We start from the raw sequence: 25,303 nt of genomic DNA, 5'->3' as shown, positions 1-25,303 counted from the left end.
TTCAGATCCAAATGCAGATTTACAGGTTACTTTGCTGCCTTTTCTGCTTCTGAACTAAGCAAAAAAGAGTCAATCTTAAAATGGCAGCTGGGAAATAGTAATCTTTTCTCACTTGCAGACTATAGTTTAGGCCTTAAAATTTCGTACTTGTTCAACTATGATCTGAAAAATTATTGTAGTTTAAAAAGGACTCTTCATAATCCTTGAGCAGAAGTCAACAAGATTTTTAATTAGATTTTTATACTAGTAAGTAACACCGCTTTGCTACATAGAGATCATAATATCTTAAATGTAAAAATCACACTAAAATTTAAAAGGCCTTTTGACAAGAAAACCACATAGATTTTGAATCATTTTAAAGTTGCAGGCTTTCTCAACTGGGGTTCCTTATCTGAACCACAAAACAGAAAATTATTTCAGTGACTGTTTTCTCAATCTCCCAAGGATGGCACATAGAGAGAATTTAGTTCATTACATAGAATAGAAGCCTAAGGGCACTAGGGTTTAACTCTCTGGTAGAATTTAGCTGAAAAAAGGCTGACTGGAGTGTAAATAATAATAAACAAATCTAGACATCCCTTTATTTTTTCAGAAAAACAAGTCAATCTCATGGAATTCTACAGATCACTTTGGTTAAACTGAAACTAGAACCTGTTCTCATTCTACCATGCAAAATTTCCTCCTCATTTTATTGACCTCTGAATACACTCAGGAAAAAAATGCAAACATTGCATAATGTTTCAGTACAAAGGAGATGATGGCATCCTTCTCTGCCCTAAATCTCTACCCCAAACCCCTTCTCTGCTGCAGTTGTATCTCTTGTACCTTAGCAAATGCAGCAAATAGATAAATAAAACCAACAGTGTTGCAGAGGACAAAGTAGCAAAGTTAAGTCATTAGCCTGGGGTCAGTAATGACATCTATATCACATGTCCTAGCAATTCAAGAGTGAACCAACTCATTCGGTCGTGAACATGCCAGACTTTTTACCACCACAAACAGCATATATTAAGCCTGCTTCTCTTACTGTATTTACTGAAGCTACTATTAATTATTTCTATAGACTTCATACAGAATTTGTATTGAAAAATGCTAAACTGCAAGGTCAGTATCCCTCATGGCCTTACAACAATATTTAGATCAAGCCAAACCTTTCTTTTGCCCATTTGGAGATCCCCACTACAGTAGTCTCAAACTAGCTAAGCAAAAGTATTTTACAGCATTAAAGGAAATGAGAACCTTTAAACAGGCTGTGGTATCAGAGCTGCCTTTTTAATTATTCATTTCATCACTATGGGAGACTAAAACATTCCACAGTATGCAAGAATATCATATGGAGATTGTTTTTGTTTTTCCCCCTTTCACCAAAATACCAACAAATTGGCATAGATTGTTCAATTACATTATATTCTTATTTTGATTTACTAAACTTCAAAAGAAGAAGAAAATTACAAACATGTATCCCTAAATATCTAATCTTGTTTTGGTGAGAATCCATTGCTTTTGAAAACCAGCAATTAAGAGTGTACATGCTCAGCAACAGAGAACTAAGGATTTATCCACAGTTGAAGGGTGGTCTCTATAAATGTCAGTCCTTACTATTGGGATGGTAAAAACTGGTCATTTGGATGGCTTTCTGGATGTAATTAAGCAAATGATATGCTGAGTTTATAAAATGTTCTCTGATTAAACTAACTTCTCTTAAAGAATTAAAAAAAAACCCCTCATTTCAAATATCAGAAATAGTTTCTCTTGAAAATGACACAATTGATGCAGAAAATTGAACTCTTTACACTGGAGTATCATTTTACAATTAAAAAAAAACAAGACTTTGTTTTATTAAGAGTTATATTTAAATGCCTGACATTGGTATTTTCTTTTAATTTTTTTTGTGGTTTGAAATTTTAAGTAAGCTGATTGTAATCAGCCATAATTTAGACTGCAAGATCATCACTAAACTGACTGAATACCAAAAAAAGGCAAATTCCTTTGAAAGACAAACTGCTTATTTTATTGATAATTTCTCTCCAAAACATTAATAAATAATTTTACCTTTTGTGGAATTTTTAATAACCCCACTCTCCATTACTAAGTATTATGTATATTTTAATTCAGCTGACTGGAAGTTAATGAAACTGAAACATCAACTGTATCTTCATAAAGTAACTAAAATATTTTTACTTTATTATCAACTGTATAAAATCTGTATTTTAGCCAAATGCAAGCATGAGAATTTGAGCTGGAAATGTCACACACTCAGCTACAGTTTGAAGGAACCCAATTCATAATGCATTTTATAAATAGTTAATGACTTCTATACATAAGCTAACCAGGCAAATCAAGAAATTGTCAACATTTTTAGTCTTAGTTGTCAGTTACCACTGTCTACTGGTGCTTTATATGTGGCTTCTGGAGAAGACAGAAGCTCTATGCAGTTTGTAATCTATTGCAATTTCAGGTCTGTACCATAAGGGTGGAAAGCTTCGACTGACAATATTTGCCCACCGCCCCCCCCCCCACATGTGCACACACGCGCGTGTGCACGCACACACACACACACTCACAGTTAAATACAACAGCACTCCTCACTTTTAGTTGTGTGTTTTTGTATAGCTTATTCCTTCTAACTTATACTAAACTTAGGTAGACTAGACATAGTTGGGCAGAAAAATCTACAGACTGTAGATGAGCTCTAGAAAATATACAGCAAGTTAACAATTGACTGTTATCCCTAAAAAGTTAGGCGCACAAAGTTTCAAGGGCTATTTTAAACTGATGACAGAAGTGAGTTCTTCATTATGAAAGTGAGGATTTCAGATTCCAAGCAGTTTTCACTTAGTATATGGATACTGATTGGCTGATTTTGCACACTGATTGGCTGATTTTCTTAAACCAAGTTCAAACAGATACACTTGCCCAGTTCTGTCTGGAAATTTGGCTTGAAACAATCTGTCTACTTGACCCAAGCCTTAGTATTTCCCAACTGAACTGAATATGTTTCTGGATAGGCACTGCTAGACTAGAAACAAAACGAATTAACCTAGCTGAAACTAATTAAGAACTGTGATCTGTGATGCAGCCTTCTATATGATTCTACATGTAAGATAGGGTACAACATAGCCAGAATGAGGATTCTACAATCCACCACTCACATAAGCATAACAATGCAGTTAGTTTATTACTAAAGCATATATGAGAATTTAATTTCCACAGCGTGCACATGGCAAAGCAATTGCTTAAATTGCCTCACCTGGGAATTTAATACAATGTTATCATCAGACCAGCCACATTGTAAATAGATTTATAATGCTTTCCATGTGCTGCACTCTGTTGCATATGAATTAAGTAATGATCTGGTATTACAATAAAATCAGCTAGTTCCCACACCTGGCAGACAGGATATTTCACTAAATTAATACCCATACAGCTACATCACAAGGCATGGGAGAGGAAACCATCTCTAAGGCATTTGACTTGAGTTTTACATGGGAGGCAAACACTCCATGGCTGTGTAGAATGTCACTATGTTGAATGGGCTGCTCAAGACAATCTGTTTCTAACATCTGTATCGCAGAATTAAGACTTTCTCATTCCCATTCAATTTTGGCCTAATTTTCTTCATTCAGTACTTTAATTACTAATCAGCAATCCGCAACATTCACAAACACTAAGAAAGCCCTTTATTCTAATCTATGTGCTGCAGACAGCCAAATAATTGATACAAAGTGCAGTACGGTTTTGGTAAGTAATGAAAGAACAGCTTGTCCTACTTCCTAATCAAATTGGTCTATAGAAGAAATGGTTAATAGATTTCTCCATAGGTCTAAAACAAATTACTCAGTCTGGCCAGACTTTTCCATTGCTTCTACCATGTCTTTCAATCTCCATATATTTAATAGTGCCCAAAGTTACCAGGTGATTAGAAACTGTTATGCTTTCATAGCCAAAGAATTTAACTGGTCTAAAGAATTTAACTGCTCCTGTTACAATTAACACTTTGGGATATCTTACAGAATACCATGAAATTATATTTATTAGCCAGTCATATAATTGCTGGCATTCATTTCTTACTGAATTCTAGCTGGTTTGAATTAAATAATATCATACTTCTCTAATGCCCAGATGGCATTTTCTAAAATGCATCTATCTTTGGCACAAAGCATTCCATTTTTAACCTCACTTCTATTTCTCCATGACCAATTTCAGCTTTTCATACACACTCCACCCCTGACCCAAGACTTAAAAAAGCTCATCAATCCAGGACAGGAAACTTACATTTTGGAGGAAAAAAAAAAAGGAAGTTATGAAATTTTGTTCATCACAGTGCTCATTGTGCCACATTAATTTCTAGCAAAAAAAAAAAAAGATTTATGATTAAAACATACCATAGTACATGATCTAGGTAAAGGCAAAGTATACTATTAGGTAAATGTTAGATTCTTGGAAAGTAGTTAGGATAAAAAAGCACAGGCCACTGAGCAAAAAGAATGGAGATAACATTTCAGTATGTGATCTTGGTCAAATTATGTTTTCTGAATATCACTTTCTTCAATATATAAAAATGGCAACAATATTTATTTCTTGGGGCTGTTGTGTGAATTTAAATATTATAAACAAATGGAAACCAATCATAATACCTTGAATGTGATAACCTTGCAAAGGATGTTCAACTAAATATTAGTAATATTGGAAAAGATGCAATAAAACCAGTACACATACATGGCTGAGAGTACAAATTAATGTACCTTTCCTAGACCAATACATATCAAAAATAACTTTTAAAAGTTCCTACTCTTGGGGTGCCTGGGTAGCTCAGTTAAGTGTCTGCCTTCTGCTCAGGTCATGATCCCAGGGTGCTGGAATCAAGCCCCACGTTAGGCTCTCTGTTCAGTGGGGAATCTGATTCTCCCTCTTTTTCTGCCTCTCCCTCTGCTTGTGCTCTCTCCCTCTCTCAAATAAATACATAAAATCTTAAAAAAAAAAAAAGTTAACATTATTTAACTCAGTAAGTCTACTATATTGTTTTGCCCAATTCCCTGTTTTGTGATGCTACCATTTTTGGATGACTTTCAGTGGGAAAAACTGTACTGAATTTCTTTAATGTTATTAGAGAAAGTAGGTTCCAATCCGTTTCTTCTAAGTAATCATTCCACTAAACATGGCTTGCTTCTGCTCAAGGGACTGTTTAGAGTTAAAGGTCAAGCTCATTCGCTGGAAAGTGCACAGGCCACATGTCACCAATATTGTAGCATTCATAAAGGGAAAGCACACTTTCTATCTATCATAAACTCATGGCCAATGGACCATATGCAAGCCACCAGAAAGAAAATACTAACATGCCCTGCTGCTAGCTACCAACAGTTGGAAAAGCAGGTTAACGTGAGAATACTGAAAGAATCCATTGTTCTTAGTATGTAATACCAGGAAAAGGTATTTAAATATTTTTTTTTTTGAAAAAGACTAATGTCTTTCTACCATAATCACTTTCACTTCTTATTTTTGCTTATACTTTCAAAAACATTTTACATGTTTGAAGTGGATATTTATGTTTGGGCTGTAAATAACGAGTTAGATTATACACACTTTTATTTTTAAAAATTTATCTATAACATCACATGTGAATATTTATATGCATATAATGAGGTTATATATGTGTGTGTGTGTGTATACACACACATACATACAGGCTCACACAAACCCATATGCAATCCATATGGAATAATAAGTCTATTTGTGTTTCACAATGCTAGAATAGACCTTTATTTATACTAGGAACTCTGACCACATTGCTGCTACATCATTTAATGATTTGCAAAACAGAGAGCCCAGAAATCATGTAACTGTACTTCTTCATTTCCTCCTCCAGCAATTCTAAACTTAAGCCTAAAATTTAAGTTTAGCGCATTGGTGCTTCGAAATGCAATGTGAGTTAGTTAGTATCATGGCCTCACTTGCATATGCTTGTAGTTTATGGCTTTCACATTGCTATTGAACACAGTGTGGCTTTGCCGTAAATCATGTTAGCTTGTCAATCAATAATTTAGTTACTTCATTCAGAAAATCAGCTCATGATAGAATGCCCAGATGTTGTTGTCAACATCTGGAATAGTGTAAGTTTTCAGTGGAGGAAATCTAATTTTTAAAAATCTTTCTGAATATAAAATAAAATCACTCTATAGACTATCTTTGAAATAAAATGTCAAATGTTTATTGTTTTGTTTGATAATAACTCATACATACCCTACGCACTCCCACTGGAAAAATGATACTCTGATAAATGAATGCTATATAACATATGCTTTATTTGTATTTTTAAAAGAATTACTGAAACAAAGTACACAAATTACATAATTAAGTTGTATGTTGATTTCCCTACATAATCTGCTAAGAATTAGGAACAAAAAGCAATTGTTCACTGAAAGTCTGTCTATAGCCATAATTTCATGTGGTCTAGATCTCCAAGAGCAAATGATCTCAATAAAGAACTAAGATATCTCAAAAAACAGAATCTTGACAGCGACATGAGGCATCATCTGGGCCAGCCACCATACATATTTAGAGATGAGGAGTTTGAAGTCAGATGAGTGATCTCCCCAAGGCCACATATTTGGGAAAGACTAGGCAAAAGAAAGATGGAATCTATTTCCCAATGTCAATGCTCTTTTTACTTTACCACATCATCTTTCATATTACAAAACCACTGTGGCAGGCTGAGGCCGTCCTACTGCTCCTTCCCCAAGGCAGGTTTGGCTGCACCATTCATCTGGTTCTAGGTATTGATCACCAACTATAAAGTTGATCAGTTTATAGATTTTGTTTCTTGTCACCCTCCTCCAAAATAAATAAACAAAAAGCAAGCCTTATTTATACATTGTTGTCAACATCTGGAATCTTGACAACAATAAATTTGGAAGTTCAAGGGTGATGAATGCTTAAGGCAGAATATTTTATATCATAGAATAAAATGTCTGATCTGAGGGTGAGTCACAACCACACTTATGGGTGTAACTTAGATATGTTTCAAGACTAATCTTCAAAGGCTCCACCATAAAGCAACAATAATCTACCCAGATGGCAGGAGAGGAGCTGCACTAGTTATTAAAATGTGTTAAGAACTGCCTCCTTACCCATGGGATCTGGTGACTCCCTATACAGTTACTCTACAATTTTAGATTGGAACCAGCCATCTCACAGGCAAATAATTTTTACAATATTTTTTCCCTAATACTTGCTTTTGAACCCATGTTGTGACAGATTCTTTATTATAGTATATGCTGTGTTGTAGTGAGGTTACAGTTCTCATAATTTATAGATGCCTTTTCATGCTTTATGAATATGGCTAATAAAACTGTGATGCTCAGGCAATAAAACTAAATTTTTTAAGCCCAAGTTCTCTATGGAAACGTTCTGAAGATTACTTCCCTATCAGGGTGACCCCAAACTATGAAGTATAATAAATATAAATATTCATACCTGATTCATAAACAACATGTTATTCCTATAAGAATCTCCATCTTCAGTTGAATAGAATAAAATCCTGCCTACTTAGGCAAACGCTTTGCTTCATCAGCTGAATGTTTCTTTTATATCATCAGTGTGTCACTTTGTACTGGTTCTTTCCTTTAAGGATATAAACATTCTTAAGTGTATCCAGCTTTATATATTTCAAAATGTTATTTCAGCCAGTACTACACTCCCCATCTAATACCCAACCTCTTCTTCATCCTTCCCTTCCTGGCCAAGCTTCTTGAAGGAGTATTCCATGAACATAGATGCCACTTATTACGCCCCAGCCCCTTCTCAACTTAAAACTTGATGCTTTCCTGCCATGCCACAGGATTCCCTAGGATCACCAGTATCTTCCTCGTTGACAAAATCATTAGCCATGTTTTCTAAGTAAACTTTTGAAGTTTTAGAATAGTTACAGAATTATAAAAAAATTACAAAGATAGTAGAGTCCCCATGTAACCCACATTTAGTTTCCCCTATTATTAACACCTTATGATACAATTGTCATAGTTAATGGATCAATACTTCATTGTTATACATTATTATTAACTAAAGTACATACTTTTTCCAGGTTTCCTTAATACTTTTTTTTTTCTGTTCCAGATACCATCTAGAATTCCATGTTACATTTACTAGTCATGTGTTCTTAGGATCCTTTTGGCTGTGACAATTTCTCAGACTTTCCTTGTTTTTGATGATTTTGAAAGTTTTGAAGAGGACTGGCCAGGTGTTTTGTAGAATGTCCCTCAACTGGGATCTTTCTGATGTTCTTCTGACTAGACTGTGGTACTGTTTTTTGGAGGAAGACTCAAAAGGTAAAGTACCATTTTCATCAGATCATATCAAGGTACATACTATCAATATGACTTATCACTATTGATGTTGATGTTGGTACCAGACTGAAGTAGTGTTTGTCATGTTTCTCTACTGAAAAGTTACTCTTTTCCCTCTCCTGTACTGCACTTACTATGTGCAGCCCACACTTAAGAGTGGGGAGTTATGCTCAATGTCCTTTCAGAGAGGAGTATCTTCATAACTCATTTGGCAATCTTCTGTATGAAAGATGTGTCTCCTCAATCATTATTCAATAATTTGTTGATATCTGTATGGACTTATGTATATTTATTTTACTTTGACTTATAGTCTAATACTACATCATTAGTTTTGTTGCTCAAATTGGTGCACCAACTTTGGCTCCAATGGCCACCTTTCAGACATCTTCACATTTGACCTCTTGATAGCATCTGACACTGTTGCCCACTTTCTCCTTAGCAGTTACAGCACTGTCTTTCTTTGGAATTCCTCCCACCCTTCTGGTCTCTCCTTCTCTCTTTGTCTGGCTAGGTCTTCATCCTTAGATCTCTTCTCACTCATCTAAATGATCTTATTTTTACCCAGTGTTTTAACTATCACCTAGAAGCTGGCAAAGAGAGACATATTCTCTGCAAATTCTTCTTACCAATCTAATTCCCATTGGGCACCTTAGAAAACCCGAAGGCATCTCAGACTAAGCACAGACACAGTGGGGCATTTTCTTTCTCTTACGCTGGCTCCTCCTTATGTTTTCCCTAGTTTGATGTATGGTATTACCAGGCACACAGTCTCCTCAGATAAGAACCTAAAAATTATTCCCAAATCCACTACATCACCAAGCACTATGGATTATTTTTCAGAATATCTACAACTGGACCTCTTAGCCCTACTTCCAGGGTGTCTGTTACCTTATGAACTAGTCACAGCTCTTTCTTTATAACTGTTGTTAGCATATATTTCATCCTTCTTTTTATAAATGAATTATATTTGAGAGATATCTGCGTGGTAAGCCTGACATATTTAAAGGCAGAGGTAAGCCAAAAGGTACAAATTCTCAGTTCCTCATCTTAGGAACTAAAGGAGACCCTCTTTAAACCTATCTCTTGCAGAATATCAAAGCTCCAAAGGAATCACTGTCTAACGATATTTCAGAAGAGAAAATGTTAAAATAGAAAGCAAATACATTTGACAAAAGCCAATACAGGTATCCCCTGCTTTTGGAAAACTCACATTATGCAACTTTAGTTAAAGGCCTATGTTAGTAACTGTTTTTGCTAGCTGGAAGAAATCTGAAGAGGATTTTTACTTTTACAAAAAAAAAAAAAAAGTGAAAAGCGAAAATGACAGCATTTGTTTTTCAGTGAACCATGAGGAAGGCAGCTCCCCCCAAAGCAGTGAATGTGGCCCCGCTTGGCTCCCTCCCTAGGAACAGCACTCAGCATCTCAGCATCAGGCTGCCAGGGTTCTGAACTGTGTCTGTAGGCATCTGTGCTTTGTCTCAATTTATTTTGTGTGACCATTAGCAAGATGTGTCTAACGTATCAGCAAAGCATACGAGAGGTTATTCTTTGGGTCTGAGAATGTTAAAAAATCTTGCCATATAATAACTGTTTCTTTGCTTTTTTACATCATTTCGGCTTACGAAAGCTTTCATAGGAACACTCAACTTTCTGATAACAGGGGAAACCTGGATACCATGGGAAAATGCTAGGCAACAGACCTCTCGCCAACTTTATAAGTCCATACCATGTTTCTCTTTAATTTCAAATATAGCCATATCTCATATGAGCTATTTTTTTTGTTCTCCTCAGTTAGATATTCCCATTTTTTATTATGTGGAAGCTAAAAGACCACTGTTTCAAACGAGATGATGTGCATGCATATATCTCCTTTGTTTGTCTGATTTGTGTACCTCAGGAATATGGATTACTTCTGTTATCTGCATGAAGAAGCTCTGCTACAAGAAGCCTGGCATTCAGTTTGCTTTTATCTCTGAGACCCCAAATTGTACCGTTAGGCCACAGAGGGCACTTATCTAGATTGAACTGTCATACAAATAGATTTTTGTCAGCCATTCAATTTGTATTGGGGAACACGCCAACAAAAACAAAACCTGGCAATTTAAAACAACAAACCTATCCTCTACTGACAGGAACAAATTGCTGTATTTCAAATGAATAAGAATTACTATAGATCGTACATGTTGCATGTGGGTGCTACAGAAGGAAAAATATTCTTGAGACTAATTCTGTCCAGTTTTTCTGGCAGTGGTCTAGCATAAAGCAAGCATACAGTCAACTTAATACTAATAAGCACACAAGAAAAAAAACTAACAGACAGGAATTACATGTTATCAGAGGAGAATGAGGCTTTCTAATAAAATTTCAGGTCAAGGGATCCCTGGGTGGCGCAGCGGTTTGGCGCCTGCCTTTGGCCCAGGGCGCGATCCTGGAGACCCAGGATCGAATCCCACATCGGGATCCCGGTGCATGGAGCCTGCTTCTCCCTCTGCCTATGTCTCTGCCTCTCTCTCTCTCTCTCACTGTGTGTCTATCATAAATAAATAAAATTTTTAAAAAATAAATAAATAAAAAGAATATATGTATGTTCTTTGTACTATTCTTTACACTTTTTTTTAAACTCTTTTGAACGTGAGTTTATTTCCAAATCAAAAGTTTAAAATTATTAAAAAGTATGAAAAGATAAGTGGGGAAAAAAGTGTAGAGGCTCTTGATAAGCAATTTTTCTACAACTAGTTAAATGTATGAGATTAATTAAATGTCCAAATCAATCCTTGATTAGATATATAATTATACATGTTAATAAAAAATATGGTCAAAATCAGACAACTTAAACTATTAATTTTTACCATATATGATGGGGTTTTCCTTTTTTTCAGTAAAATACAGAACTTTATTGGCTAGTTTTAAATTAGCAACATCTTTTTTTTTTATTTTTTGTATGTAGTTCACCTATTAGAATGGACTGAATTTAAATCACCCACAGTCAGAGAAATTCAAAGCTATCAAATTAATAATAACAGAATATTACCTACCATTTAAAACAGTTTGGCAATAAAATCCAATTCTTTTTTTCCTTCCTTTCCTTCTGAATTAGAAGTTTTGATTCAATCATTCTAAAGTTGGTTGCTTGATAGTAAGAAATGACTTATTATTGTTATTTCTTTTAATAAAAACACCCTAGAGGAACCTAATACAAATCTTACGGGAGTGTTTGCAGTAACTAAAGATCTTGTGCCATGCTATTAGGACATTCTCTAACATTCTTGAAGAGAACACACATTCTCAGATAGTTAGACATGTACCTGCTAAACTTTGACTTGATTTGGCAACCAAGGTATTGTTGATCTAATTTTGAGTGTGATGGCCCTGGACAGGGACTGAATGCAATTCTATTCCCTGAAAAGAACACAGTCAATTTTGGTGCTCTATAAATATGCAATCATAATAGAACCTTAGGGATAGAAGGGACCTTGAGAGGTCCTCCAGTCTGCCTTGCTCCCTTATATCATCCTGCTCTAAATGTATCTTATAAAAACCTACAGAAGGTGCCTTAACTTTCACCAATTAGGTTTACCAACAGTCACTGGCTACTGTCAGGAACTAATTCCCTACATTAAACTCAAATGTATGGCACTATAGTTATACATACAGTACAGACCAACAACACCTGCTGCCCATACTTGGCAAGACAGTTCTTCACAGACTTGAAGACACTTAAAAACTCCACAACTTTCCATCATGGAAAATGATTGTGGGACCTTTCTTTATCTGTCCTTGTTTTCCAACTTGTTTCCATTCTTTTTAATCATCTGGAGGGCCCACCTAGAATTTTCTCTGAGTTATCTTTATGAACGGTAGCCCTAATTGCACCCAGAGGTGGACATTAGTAGATTCTTCCAAAGTCTAACATGAACCAATGTGTACCATATCTTGTTGATGATATGTTAAGTTGAGGAGGTCACTCTTTTTTCATTTTCCCCTTATTTCTACTCTGAATACACTTAATATTCTTTACACATATTAATTTCTATTTGAGTTTGGGGCTACTTTCTATTACTCTTATTTTCTTGTCTTTTGAAGAAACAATATGTTAAATCAGAGAGACCTCCAATTTGGGCATCTGATGAGTCTGGATTCAAATTCCAGCTTTGTCCTTTTCCAGTTGTGATTTTACTAAGCAAGTTTTTGAGTCCCTATGCACTTCAGGTCTAATTGAGATTAAGTTTATGAAACAGCTAGTACAGTGTTTAGCATGGAGTAGGCATTAAAGAAAAATAACTGCTCTGATAATAATAATAATTATTATTATTGAGAATGCCAGCAAGTCTATTTCTCCAGTGTATAAAACTCTGGGTTTGCTGCTTCAGCTCTTTAAGATGACCTCACACACCTATGGCCCAACATGGCTGGGTCAGTTCTGCTTCCCAGTTGTCACATGAACTCCTGATATAAAGACGTGATTGCTATTCCATTCCAGTTCCTTCTGGCTCCTGGGACTCAATTTTGCCTCTTATTTTTGTTTTTTTTCTTTTGACTCTTTTTAAACTTATATCTGAACTTAAGTTCCTCTGCTTTGAGCCTTAATGTTTTCTGAGCATTTAGGTTCCAACCCATTCTTTTGCTCTGTCTCTAAAAGAGAAAATACCTGTTTATGTTATTCCAAGCTCTAAAAAGAATTCAGGCAGTAATACAAGATAGAAGCTTCAAAGATAATGCACTTCATTATCAGCACATTATTTAGCATTATGAGTCTAACATGTTTTTTTTTTTTTTTTTTAAGATTTTATTTATTTATTCATGATAGTCACAGAGAGAGAGAGAGGCAGAGAGACACAGGCAGAGGGAGAAGCAGGCTCCATGCACTGGGAGCCCGACGTGGGATTCGATCCCGGGTCTCCAGGATCGCGCCCTGGGCCAAAGGCAGGCGCCAAACCGCTGCGCCACCCAGGGATCCCAGTCTAACATGATTTAAATCTCAGGTTTGCTATTTATTATATGTGTGACTGCAGAGAGGGTGTCTAACCTTTCTGAGTTTCCATCTGCACATCTGCATAAGAAAAATAAAAACACTTTGTTGTAATGATTACATGGGACTTGCAATAAGAACACTGCTGCATAAGTTAACAGGTGCCTTCTAAGTCATCATTTTCCCTCTCCTTCCCCTCTAGGATGGAGTGAGTGTGTGGGTGGGTGGGCAAGAAGAAAGAACAAATATACTCTGAATTCTCTATGCTTGGCAAGACTAGAAACCAGGTATTACTCATAGATCCCAAAATATGTGGAGAGCTGTCCAAAAGCAGGTGAGGTCATGCAGATCCACTTGGTAGAGGGTGACAAAATGTATGAAGGTTAAGGGGTCTCGACAAAATGTATGAAGGTTAAGGGGTCTCAACAATAGCTGAGCTCGACAGGCACCAGCCAACATATACTGCCTAAAGGTGGGAGACTCATTCTGAAGCATAAAACCTATATGCTTTGTTTGAAACAATGGGTGTGGGGACAAGTGTAAGTGGGTCACTGGCAGAGGCTTTCCTAGACATAATATGTTCAAAGAAGCATTAGAAGCAGTGGTAATTAAAGAATAACATAGGACTTCAGTTTCCTAAAGAATATAGAAGGTTAGAAGACTATTGTTTTCACCTTAACAAACAAAGCAAGCTGGAGAAGTGACAAAAATCATCATTTTAAAAATCACCCAAGGGTAACATTCCAGAAAATCATGAGCATTTCATAATAAAGAAGAGACCTATGGCTGTTCTCATTCCTGGAGGAGTAGAACAAGCCTCCACAGATACATGTAAGAAGAAAATGGCCAAACTTCTAACAAACTTTTAGGGTTTGTATCAGGGCTGGCAAAACACATTAGGATTTTTTTTATATAAATTTATTTTTTATTGGTGTTCAATTTGCCAACATATAGAATAACACCCAGGGCTCATCCCATCAAGTGCCCACCTCAGTGCCGGTCACCCAGTCACCCCCACCCCCCGCCCACCTCCCCTTCCACCACCCCTAGTTCGTTTCCCAGAGTTAGGAGTTTTTCATGTTCTGTCTCCCTTTCTGATATTTCCCACTCATTTTTTCTCCTTTCCCCTTTATTCCCTTTCACTATTTTTTTATTCTCCAAATGAATGAGACCATATAATGTTTGTCCTTCTCCGATTGACTTATTTCACTCAGCATAATACCCTCCAGTTCCATCCACGTCGAAGCAAATGGTGGGTATTTGTCGTTTCTAATGGCCGAGTAATATTCCATTGTATACATAAACCACATCTTCTTTATCCATTCATCTTTCGATTTACACCAAGGCTCCTTCCAGTTTGGCTATTGTGGACATTGCTGCTATAAACATCAGGGGGGTGTAGGTGTCCCCGCGTTTCATTGCATCTGTTAGGATTTCAATGATCCTGAGCCACAGAATGAAGTATAAGGTTCACTAACCAATGCTTTCATATGAGTCATCACTGAGTACCCAGGACATGATAGAGCTGCTGAGAGATATTCCCCTAGGCTATGCAAGGCTTCCTCTAAAGTAGCTGACCCTCTGAAAGTGGGATGTAAGGCAGCAGAGCTTAGAGAAATCCATGCTAAGTACTCTGAGATCTTGGATATGTAGGGTAGGGATAGGGAAAGACAACTGATAGAAACCTAACTGAGGCATTGCAGCATTTTAGCCACCAAAGGTTGGAATGGGAGAGGGGAACAGCAGTGCTGACTGAAAATGCTCTGAGGCATTCTGGGTCTTCAAAGATTGTAAACCCACTAATTTCCTAAGGCTTAGTTTAAGTGGAAAAGAGAGAAATCTCTAAAGATATAGAAAGTCAAGATAGGACTGGAGAGCAAAGACAACTCCCCAGAGGGTCAAAAAGTTAGCAATGGGGCTATAAAATAGCAGAGCAAGATCCCACAAACCAAAAAGATGGTGATTTGGCTGAAGAGCAGAATGAGATCTTGGAAATTCACCAGTGCTCAAAGCTCAAGACCTGCTGACAGGAAAGGCTTAACTATAGCCTTATAATGTGAATTAAACTGAAATTGCAAAAAATAAAGGGCCCACATACAGCCCAATTATATAGGTCAGATTGACTTAGCCACTCCACCATAGAAGCCTGAAAGAAAAGGGAGTGTTTTTGTTTGTTTTGCATGTTTTATTTTCTGATAAAATTTTACTTTGCTCTCTATTATCTTTTATTTAAAATATCCAGCACACAATCAAAAATTACAAGACACATGAAAAAGCAAGAGAATGTGACCCATGGTCACACATCCAGAGATGATCCATGTATTCGGATTATCACACAAGGACTTTAAAATAACTATGGTAAAAATGCTAAGGGATATGATAGAAAATATGGACAATACACATGAAGAGATGGGGAATTTCAGTAGAGGAAGAGATACTATAAAAATGAACCAAATATATAAAAATGTTAACACAAAAATGTAGTATCAAAAAATAATTAAAATGATATCATTAAAATCACTTAAGAACTGGAAACAGCAAAGAAAAGGACCCATAAAGTTAACAGGAGGTCAATGAAAAGTATCCAAACCAAAACACAAAGATACAAAAAGTGAAGCAAAGCACACAAGAACTGTGGCATAATATTAAATGACCTAATATATTTGTAATTAGAGTTAAAAAAGGAAAATAGAGAAAGTGGGGCAGAAGAAATATTTAAATAAATAATGGGGGATCCCTGGATGGTTCAGTGGTTTAGTCCCTGCCTTTGGCCCAGGGCGTGGTCCTGGAGTCCTGGGATCAAGTCCCACATTGGGCTCCCTGCGTGGAGCCTGCTTCTCTCTCTGCCTATGTCTCTGCCTCTCTCTCTTTCTCTCTCTCTCTCTCATGAATAAATAAATAAAATCTTTAAAAAAAATAATGACTGAAAACTTTATAAAACTGATGAAAGAGATCACCACATAGGTCCAGCAAGCTCAATGAATCACCAGCAAGTTCACACCTGCTACAAAGAAACCACACCTAGGTACAATATAATTAAACCGGCTGCTGAAACACAAAGATAAACAGCAAATCTTAAAAGCAGCCAGAGGATAAGAGAACATTCATCACATAGAGAGTGAAAGTAACATAAATGATGGACAACTCACCAGAAACAATGGAGGCCAGAAGATAATAAAATTATACCTTTAAAGTGTAGAAAGATAGGAAAATAAACAAACCTGCCAAACCAAGAGTCAATGTCCAGTGAAAATATTATTTAAAGCTGATGGTAAAATAAAGACTTTTTTTTCCAGATAGATAAAAGTAGAAATAATTCATCTCTGGAAGAATTGCCCAAATGGATATGCTAAGATGAGTTCTTCAGACTGAAGAGATAAGACACCAAATGGAAATTATGAATTGCATGAAGTAAAAAGAGCCCTAACAAGTAAATACCTGTGTAGATATAAAAGACTTCTCTAAGAATATTCCATGAGTCTCATAGGATATGTAGAAGTAAAATATAAAACAACAAGGCTACAAAGGGTGGGGTGGAATTCTACTATGTAAGGTCTTAACATTATCCATGACAAAATATGATATTGTTTGAAAGCAGACTGTAGTAACTTAGAGATACACACTGTACGCTCTTATAGGAACCACTAAAAAATATCACAAAGAAGTATACTTAAAAATTTAATACAGGAGATAGAACATATTAGAAACTGTGATTTGTGATTTACTCTAAAGAAGGTAAGAGGGACACCTGGGTGGTTCAGTGGTTTAGCGCCTGCCTTTGGCACAGGGCATGATGCTGGAGTCTCGGGATAGAGTTCCAGATCGGGCTCCCTGCATGGAGCCTGCTTCTCCCTCTGCCTATGTCACTATCTCTCTCTCTCTCTCTCTCCCTGTGTCTCTCATAAATAAATAAAATCTTTTTAAAAAAAGAAAGAAAGAAAAAAAATAAAGAAGGTAAGAAATAAGGAACAAAGGAACAAAAAACAAGTGCAGTATATACAGTCACATGTCAAACATATGTCACATACATGTCAAGTATACCTCAATAAAGCTGTTTTACAAAAAAAGAAAAAATAAATAAAGTGAGCATCAATACTACTGTTACTTAACATTTTATTGAAAATACGAGCAAACATCATTAGACCAGCTAAAAGTATAAAATTGAAGAAAAAACCATCATTACTTACAAATGATATAATTGTATATCTCAAAAATTCAAGAGACTCAGCTGAAATTGCAAACAGTAAGTGAATAAGAGAGCAAGCTGAAATATTAAAGTACAGGAAACAATTCATATACACAAATGACAACTAGTTAGAAGATGTAATGGAAGAAAGGGACAAATTTAAGATAAAAATATAAAACAACCAGGAATAATTTTACCTTAATTCATTTATAATCCTGAGGTGAAAAATCCTTTCTATGATTCTAAATATAGAATAATAAAAGACAGATGATTTTGACCACGTAAAAGAAGTATTTTTGAATGGCAAAATATAAACAAAGATAGAATAAATTTAGTGTTTATTTATTAGTCTAAAGACAAACTATAAACTAAAAAGAAAAAAGAAAAAACAAATTGTATTTTGAACAATGGGTTAATCTTCAAGATATACCAGGCAGACCTTGCAGATATTGTGGGTTTGGTTCCAGACCACCACAATAAAGCAAATATTGCAATATAAAGTGATTCAAATTAATTTTTTGGTTTCCCTGTGCATATAAAAGTTATGTTTACACTATCTTGTAATCTATTAAATGTGCAGTAGCATTATGTCTAGAAAAAAAAGTACATATCTTCATTTACAAATATTGCTAAAACATGCTTACTAGCATCTAAGCTTTCAACAAGTCATAATCACTAATCACAGATCATCATAGGAAATATAATAATAATGACAGCGTTGAAATATTCAGTTAGTATTGAGAATTACCAAAATGTGGCATAGAGACACAAAGTGAGCAAATGCTGTTGGAAAAATCGCACCAACAGAGTAAAATTGCACCAACAGTTACTCGATATAGTTTCCACAAACTTTTGATTTATAAAAAACACAGTATCCGTGAAGCACAATAAAATGAGGCATGGTTGTATCAAGAATTCTTAGAAGTTAATATGAAAAAGAGCAACAATCACCAGTCCTCCCCATCTCCCCAAATAAACTGGCAAAGGGTAAAAACAGTTCCTGAAAACATTCCATTTCACTTATGAGAAAAGTTTAATGAAAACTACATTAAGCTACTGCTTTACTTCTATCAATCTGACCAAAATCCAGAAGTCTGATACTCAATGTGGTAAGTGAAAATTCATTTTATGAGTAACCTCTCATGTACTGTCATGGGGAGTGTCAACTGAGACCTCTCCCATAAAGGACAGTGTGAAAGGATTATCAATATTGCCAACACACACTCTCTTCAAAGAAGTAATTCTGTTTTTTTATTTTTCCACATGAAAAATGACAAAGTTCAGTGTCATTCACTGCAGAACCACATGCAATACCAAAACCCATCTACACAGGATTGATTAAATAAATCTAGTACATTCATACAATGGAACACACTATTCAGGTATTAAAAAAAAAAAAAGAATGAATGACTTTTTTACGTATTGCTCTCCAAGATCAACTGAAGAGTGAAGAGAGCAAGGTGTATAACAGTATGTACCATTTAGGTTGTCTTTTGTTTGGCATGCCATCTTGTTGTTATTTAAAGGGGGAGGGAAAAGAATATACATTTGTATTTGCTTGTATATACAGAAAGAAAAGCTGAAAAGATATACGAGGAATTAATAACAGCAGTTCCCTGAGTTAGGGATTGAAGGGGAGGTGGAATGAGGAACTGAGACAGGCAACACAGGAAAAAGGAAGAATTTTCTCTGTGTAAATGATAATCATCTTTATCAGTCAGTTCCACAATCTCCAGTATCTGCTGGGTAAAAGGTTTCCAACAATGCAACAAAGAACTTCAGGTTATATTTTTAGGACATTTTGGCAACTGCCCGTGAATATTTTACCAGGATAGTTTAAATAATTGGGACATTTTAGGCATGAGATTAAGAAAAGTTCTCCAAATAGTGAGAACTTCTGCAGCATGGAGAAGTTTCCCACAGGAAAAAAGAAAGAATCACCATGTTTGACTCCATTGAGTGAAGTGGCTTGGGCAGAATGCTAAACACTATGCCACAGGGTGCAATCAAACACTGGCCTACAGAAGAAGGAATATGTATGTGATCCAGTAAATGTTGCCATCCATAATCTCTGTAGCTCTTGGACATCAAACTTATATGCATGGATAAAAGAAGAAATGGAAACTGAAGACCCAAGGCAGAACAATATAAATGCACGATTTCACATGGATAACAAGAAATAAGACTTTCAAAACCAAGCGATTAAGTGATAAAGGATGATTTCTATCACACAGGCCAGAAGAGTTAAACATTAATATAAGGGCTGTCCTCAAAGTGTCCCTCCAAACCATGATTCTGTTAGTGGAAGAAAACTTGGAAAACTTATTTATTTATTTATTTTTTGTTGTTTTGGGGGTTTTTTTGGAAAATTTATTTAAAGAAAACATTTAATTGATATGAAAAATTTAAGTTTTAGGTTTCACTAGTTAAAATATTAGAACCTTATCAAATGGGAATCCTCTACCTTCTTAGGAAAAAAAAATAGGCAACACGAAAATTTGTTTGCTTTCTTTCAGGAATGAGAGAAAGCCAAGGCAATTTAAATTTAAAGCATGCTTCAAACTTCCATAAAATCTCTGTTTTGTTTGTTCCTGAGGAACCAAGATATAAAAACATAAAAATTAGTTGCTTGCAGGATACCAACATTAGAAATAGAATAATGGGAAAGAAGTTGAGTTAGCTGTGTTAAAAGAAACAAAAGAAGTAGATTTAATTCTAAGCTACCAATAAAAAAGCACATATAGTTACATTAGAGTTTATATTTTCTGGAAAAGGTCACAATCTCCTTATTCCTGAGCAAGCTGTAGACATTTGATTCCAGGGACTAGAGCCAATGTTAAAGCAAGATCATGCTATTGATTACAAACAGAACTTGTGGAGAAAATGAAGACAGATATATACGATTTAGTCTCACTTTTAGGAAAATAACTAAAAATACATGACCTGATGACAATAGGTCAGCAGTTATGTTCATAGGAAATTAACACATATGAAAATCATATGCAGCCATCCTTCTAACATTCCACATTTACCGAATTGATTAACCACTCATTTTCATTTGATTTATGGACATTTTGGGTTTTTTTTTTTAAATAAGGATTATTGAGTTGGAGGTCATAGATATAAATAAATACTAACCACTGATTTATCTAGGACAGGTAAAAAAAATTATACTAGATTAAAAAAAAAAGGTAAGGATTCTAGGATACCTGAACAGATACATATTTTGCTACTTAAGTTCAAGGCTGGCTAATAACATTATGTTTATTTGTAAAATAGCAAAGAGGATATACAACTGTAGAAGTTGGAAGATATAAGATCATAGAAGCTGAAGAAAATATCTGTTTTAAAGTTGCCACTTACAAACTATCATCAACACGGCTCCAAACTCATGCAATATCTTTTAAGAAAGCTATATTTTACTTAAGACATTATTTTAGAAAACAAGATACTTCTAATCCCCAACCAAAAAAAAAAAAAAATCTTACTATTCAATTTACAAGTAAATTTATCATGTAAAAGTTCTAGATTTCTGAGGAAAAGGATAACCAGCCAAAAAAAAAAAAAATTGTTTTTAATCAGTAACTAAATCACAGAGTATTTGAAAAATGTGATTATTAATATAATACTTAAAAAACAAAGTATGTTAAAATATTGATCAGGAAAGAAAAGAATTTTATTTTTTTTATTTTTTTTATTTTTTTTTTATATTTTTTTTATTTTTATTTATTTATGACAGATACAGAGAGAGAGAGAGGCAGAGACACAGGCAGAGGGAGAAGCAGGCTCCATGCACCGGGAGCCCGACGTGGGATTCGATCCCGGGTCTCCAGGATCACGCCCTGGGCCAAAGGCAGGCGCCAAACTGCTGCGCCACCCAGGGATCCCAGAAAAGAATTTTAGAAGTAATATTTACTACTTCTTTCACTTTCTCTTTTTTTTTTTGTAAATAACTTTTAAGAACCCTAATTTAGAATTTTCCATAAGAGAGAACAGAAAGATGTACAGTTCTTAAAATAGTTTACCATAGAAGACCAGAAATATTTGAATTAATTATAAAACTGAATATGTTATAATGACATAAAATAAGGATTGCTATAGATTTTTAGAAAAAAGTTCAATTAATAAAGTCACAAAGTTTTACTGAGAATCTCATGCTCAGGTCAAAGAAGATAACAAATCTAAATAAGACCACAAGCATGGAGTTCTGCACCATTCACCAATTATTTCATTCACTTCTGAATTTATTTAACATTTTTTAACAACACTACATGCCAGGTATTCCATTATTAACAAAGCAGATTCCTGGACTGTGGACTTCTCAAGGACATCAGAGGAGGCAGCCATGAAGACAAATAACTATTGTTATATGTAAGTATAAACTTGTACTATAAAAGGGAGATTTATATTAGTACAGTGGAAGAAAGGAAGCAACTAGTCTGGTTTGATCAGGTCAAGAATGGCTTTACAAAGGTGCTCTGTAACCTGGGGCTTACATGATGAATAGTTTATCAAATGGAAAAGAAGAAAGGATAACCATTGCAAAACAAAGAAATAGCATACATATAATAATTAAAGCCCCAGTCTATGGTGCATGACACCATAGACTGGGGTACTTTGACACGTCTGGACAGAGGGTGAAAGGGGAAGAACTGTTAGAAAGAACAGAAGGGGAGGGATCATCATATGAGGCCTTGACAATCATAATCAAAAGTTCAAAGCTGAACAGCTTGTAAGTTTTTTCTCTAAGATCAGAAATAAGGCAAACGTGTCTACTCTCACCACTTCTATTCAACAGAGTACTGGAAGTCCTCACCAGAATAGTTAGGTTAAGAAAAAGAAGTAAGAACAATCCAAATTGGAAAGGAAGAAGTAAAATTGTCTCTGTTTGCAGACAACATGATGTTATATATAGAAAACCCTAAAAAATCCATGAAAAAAAACTGTTAGAATTAATAAATTCAGTAAAGTAAAAAGTAAATTCAGGATACAAAATCAACATACAGAAATCAGTTGTGTTCTATCCATGAACAAACTACCTGAAGAGAAAATCAAGAAAACAATCCCATTTATAATAGCACCGAAGATAATAAAATCCTTGTATGCTGAAAACTATAAAACATTGATGAAAGAAATTTTCTTTTAAAGATTTTATTTATTTATTCATGAGAGACAGAGAGAGGCAGAGACACAGACAGAGGGAGAAGCAGGCTCCCTGCAGGGAGCCCGATGCAGGACTTGATCCTGGGACCTGGGGATCATGCTCAGCCACTGAGCCACCCAAGCGTCCCTGATGAAAGAAATTAAAGAAGAAACAAACTAATAGAGAGACATCCCATGTCCACAGATTGAAATAATTCAATTTTTTTTTCTTTTAAAAGAGAGAGAGAGAAGGGGGGGCAGGGCACCTGTGCATGCGTGCTGGGGTAGGAGGGCAGGCAGGAGGGGCAGGGGGAGAGGGATAGAAAGAATGTTAAATAGCCTCCACACCCAGCACAGAGCCCCATGTGGGGCTATCTCACAACCCTGAGATCATGACCTGAGCCAAAATCAAGAATTGGACCCTTAACTGACTGAGCCACCCAGGGACCCCAAGAATTAATATATATATATTTTTAGAATTAATATATTTTAACTGTCCCTGCTCCCCTAAATCATCTACAGATCTAACACAATTCTTATCAAAGTCCCAATGACGGCTTTCACCTGGAGGTGGAGAAGATTGGCCTACAGGAATAATCACCAAAACCCACAAAGGAGACCGGGCCTTGGGCTCACAGAGAAAGAGAAGAAGAAGGTGATCAAAGAACCAGAGACTCAATAGTCCATTTTAAACAGTGACAATTATTTCACTGAAGTCTGTCCCACAAGAGCCACACCCCCCTCAAAGAGTATGGTTCTAAGGCAGGTATCTGAGATGCCTCTAGTAAAGAAAAAGAAGGGCCACAGGACCCTCTGTAAGGAGCACCTAGAACCTGAAACCGTGTTATGTGCTAGGTGGAGAGAGAAGTCATCCAGCCCCAGGAAGCAGTCTCTTGGCTCATCTGAATTCCTAGGTGGGGAGAAGAAACAGAAAAGGTAGTCTTTACGGCCTCTGGCCATGTCCTCTGGCTCCAGGGTAGAAACCTCCTTGGACCCCAGGCATCACGGGAGGGTGACCAGAGTTGGCAAGAAGCCCAAAAATCACAACAAGAAGAAAAAGGCTCAGGGGGCTGTGGCCTCCTCTGCCAGGGACCCTTGGTTCTGTGAGTCTGGGGATGCTCAGTATGCTTACTTAGTAGGGAAGAATGGTAAGAAGCAGGTGGCCTCAGGTCAGAAATGGAAGCAGGGGAGCCCCAGGGAATACACTGTGAAGATGAATAAGAAAAAGAAAATCCACCAGAGGGAAGACATCTCCCTAGGACACCTTGAGCTCTCCAAGACCATGTAGAGCATTTCTCAGAAAGAAAATAAGAAGCAGCCAATCCAAGTGGAGGCTCCAGAATACATCCCAATAGGACAGAACCCCAAATTCCTGGCAAAGAAGAAAAGGAAGTCCAAGGAAAAGGCAGAGCAGCCAGGCACTGAAAAGCTGGCTCTGAAGAGGAGGAGAGAGAAGAGGAAAGAGAGGAGAGTAGCAGGATAACCCTGGGAAGAGGAGGTGGTGCTGAAAAAGAAAGGAAACACACACACACACACACACACACACACACACACACACACACACACACACATACACACAGGCGTGCAGAGACCAGGTGAGGCGAAGGCCTTGCAAGAAGAAATTAATGATGTGGCAGTCATGAAGGAAGCTTCAGGAGTTAGGAAGGGGACAAGAACTCAGTTTGGCCAGGGGGATACTGCTGGGTTTGAAAAGGAAACAGACATTTTTCAAACTTATGGGTGGCTTTAAGAATGTGTCCCCTTCATTCAGCTGCCCCTCTAACATGACTGGAAGGCCCACCTTGGCTCTCAACAAGAAGGTGGCTGCCAGTCTGCAGCAGAACCTGCAGCAGGACTACGACTGGGCCATAAGCTGGCAGTAAGATCAGGGTGCTGGCCTTGGCTCCTCCATTCCCCCAGACAAAATCTTTTATGTTGATAGGAGTACTTCCAAGTCAATCAAGTTTAAAGATTAATCTGTACTGTCTTGTCCTTCAAAAACAGCTAGAATAGCTTTTATTATTCAGTTATGCAGATGAAAGCATCTGACAGTTGTCTCTTATCAAACCTCTGTAGAGATTAAGGAAAACTATGCCCATGTGCTTGGATGTACTGGGGTCAGGGAAGCTCATGTGTCAGAAGCCAAGAGAACATGTGAGTGGCTAGCACCTACTATCTGCTTTGTGAAGCATTCTATCCCTGTTTGAAGACATCAGCATACATAAAGAGCTAAATTTGTTGAGTACTTAGTAAGTGCCAGGTACATATTAATGTGTTTCCCTTGCATTAATGTGTATAATCTGAATAATTACAAAATAGATGCTATTATGATCCTCATCTTACCAATGAGGAAACTGAGGTTTGGGGATGAAGTAATAAAATTGCCCAGGTTCACCCAAGAAAAATCCTAATGGCACTTATTACAGAAAGAGAATAAAACAATCCTATAATTCATATGGAATTGTAATAGGCCACAAATAGCCAAATCATTCTGAGAAAGATTAAAGTGGAGACACCACACTTCTTAGTTTCTTCTTTTTTTTTTTTTAAGATTTTATTTATTTATTCATTAGAGACAGAGAGAAAGAGAGAGGCAGAGACACAGGCGGAGGGAGAAGCAGGCTTCATGCAGGGAGCCCGATGAGGGACTCGATCCCGGGACCC

General features: G+C 36.3%; 1 protein-coding gene and 1 pseudogene across 11 annotated transcripts in view; one reads left to right on the top strand and one right to left on the bottom strand.

The window, feature by feature from the left end:
• VTI1A (vesicle transport through interaction with t-SNAREs 1A) overlaps positions 1 to 25,303 on the bottom strand; it is a 357,029-nt gene that overhangs the window by 278,841 nt on the left and 52,885 nt on the right. The window lies entirely within an intron of this gene.
• On the top strand, positions 975 to 24,615 carry LOC111092935 (annotated as a pseudogene).

This window comes from Canis lupus, chromosome 28 (assembly GCF_011100685.1).
Source record: "Canis lupus familiaris isolate Mischka breed German Shepherd chromosome 28, alternate assembly UU_Cfam_GSD_1.0, whole genome shotgun sequence".
Lineage (NCBI taxonomy): Eukaryota > Metazoa > Chordata > Mammalia > Carnivora > Canidae > Canis > Canis lupus.
Note: the sequence above shows the minus strand (reverse complement) of the source record. Positions and strands in the feature narration are given on the sequence as shown.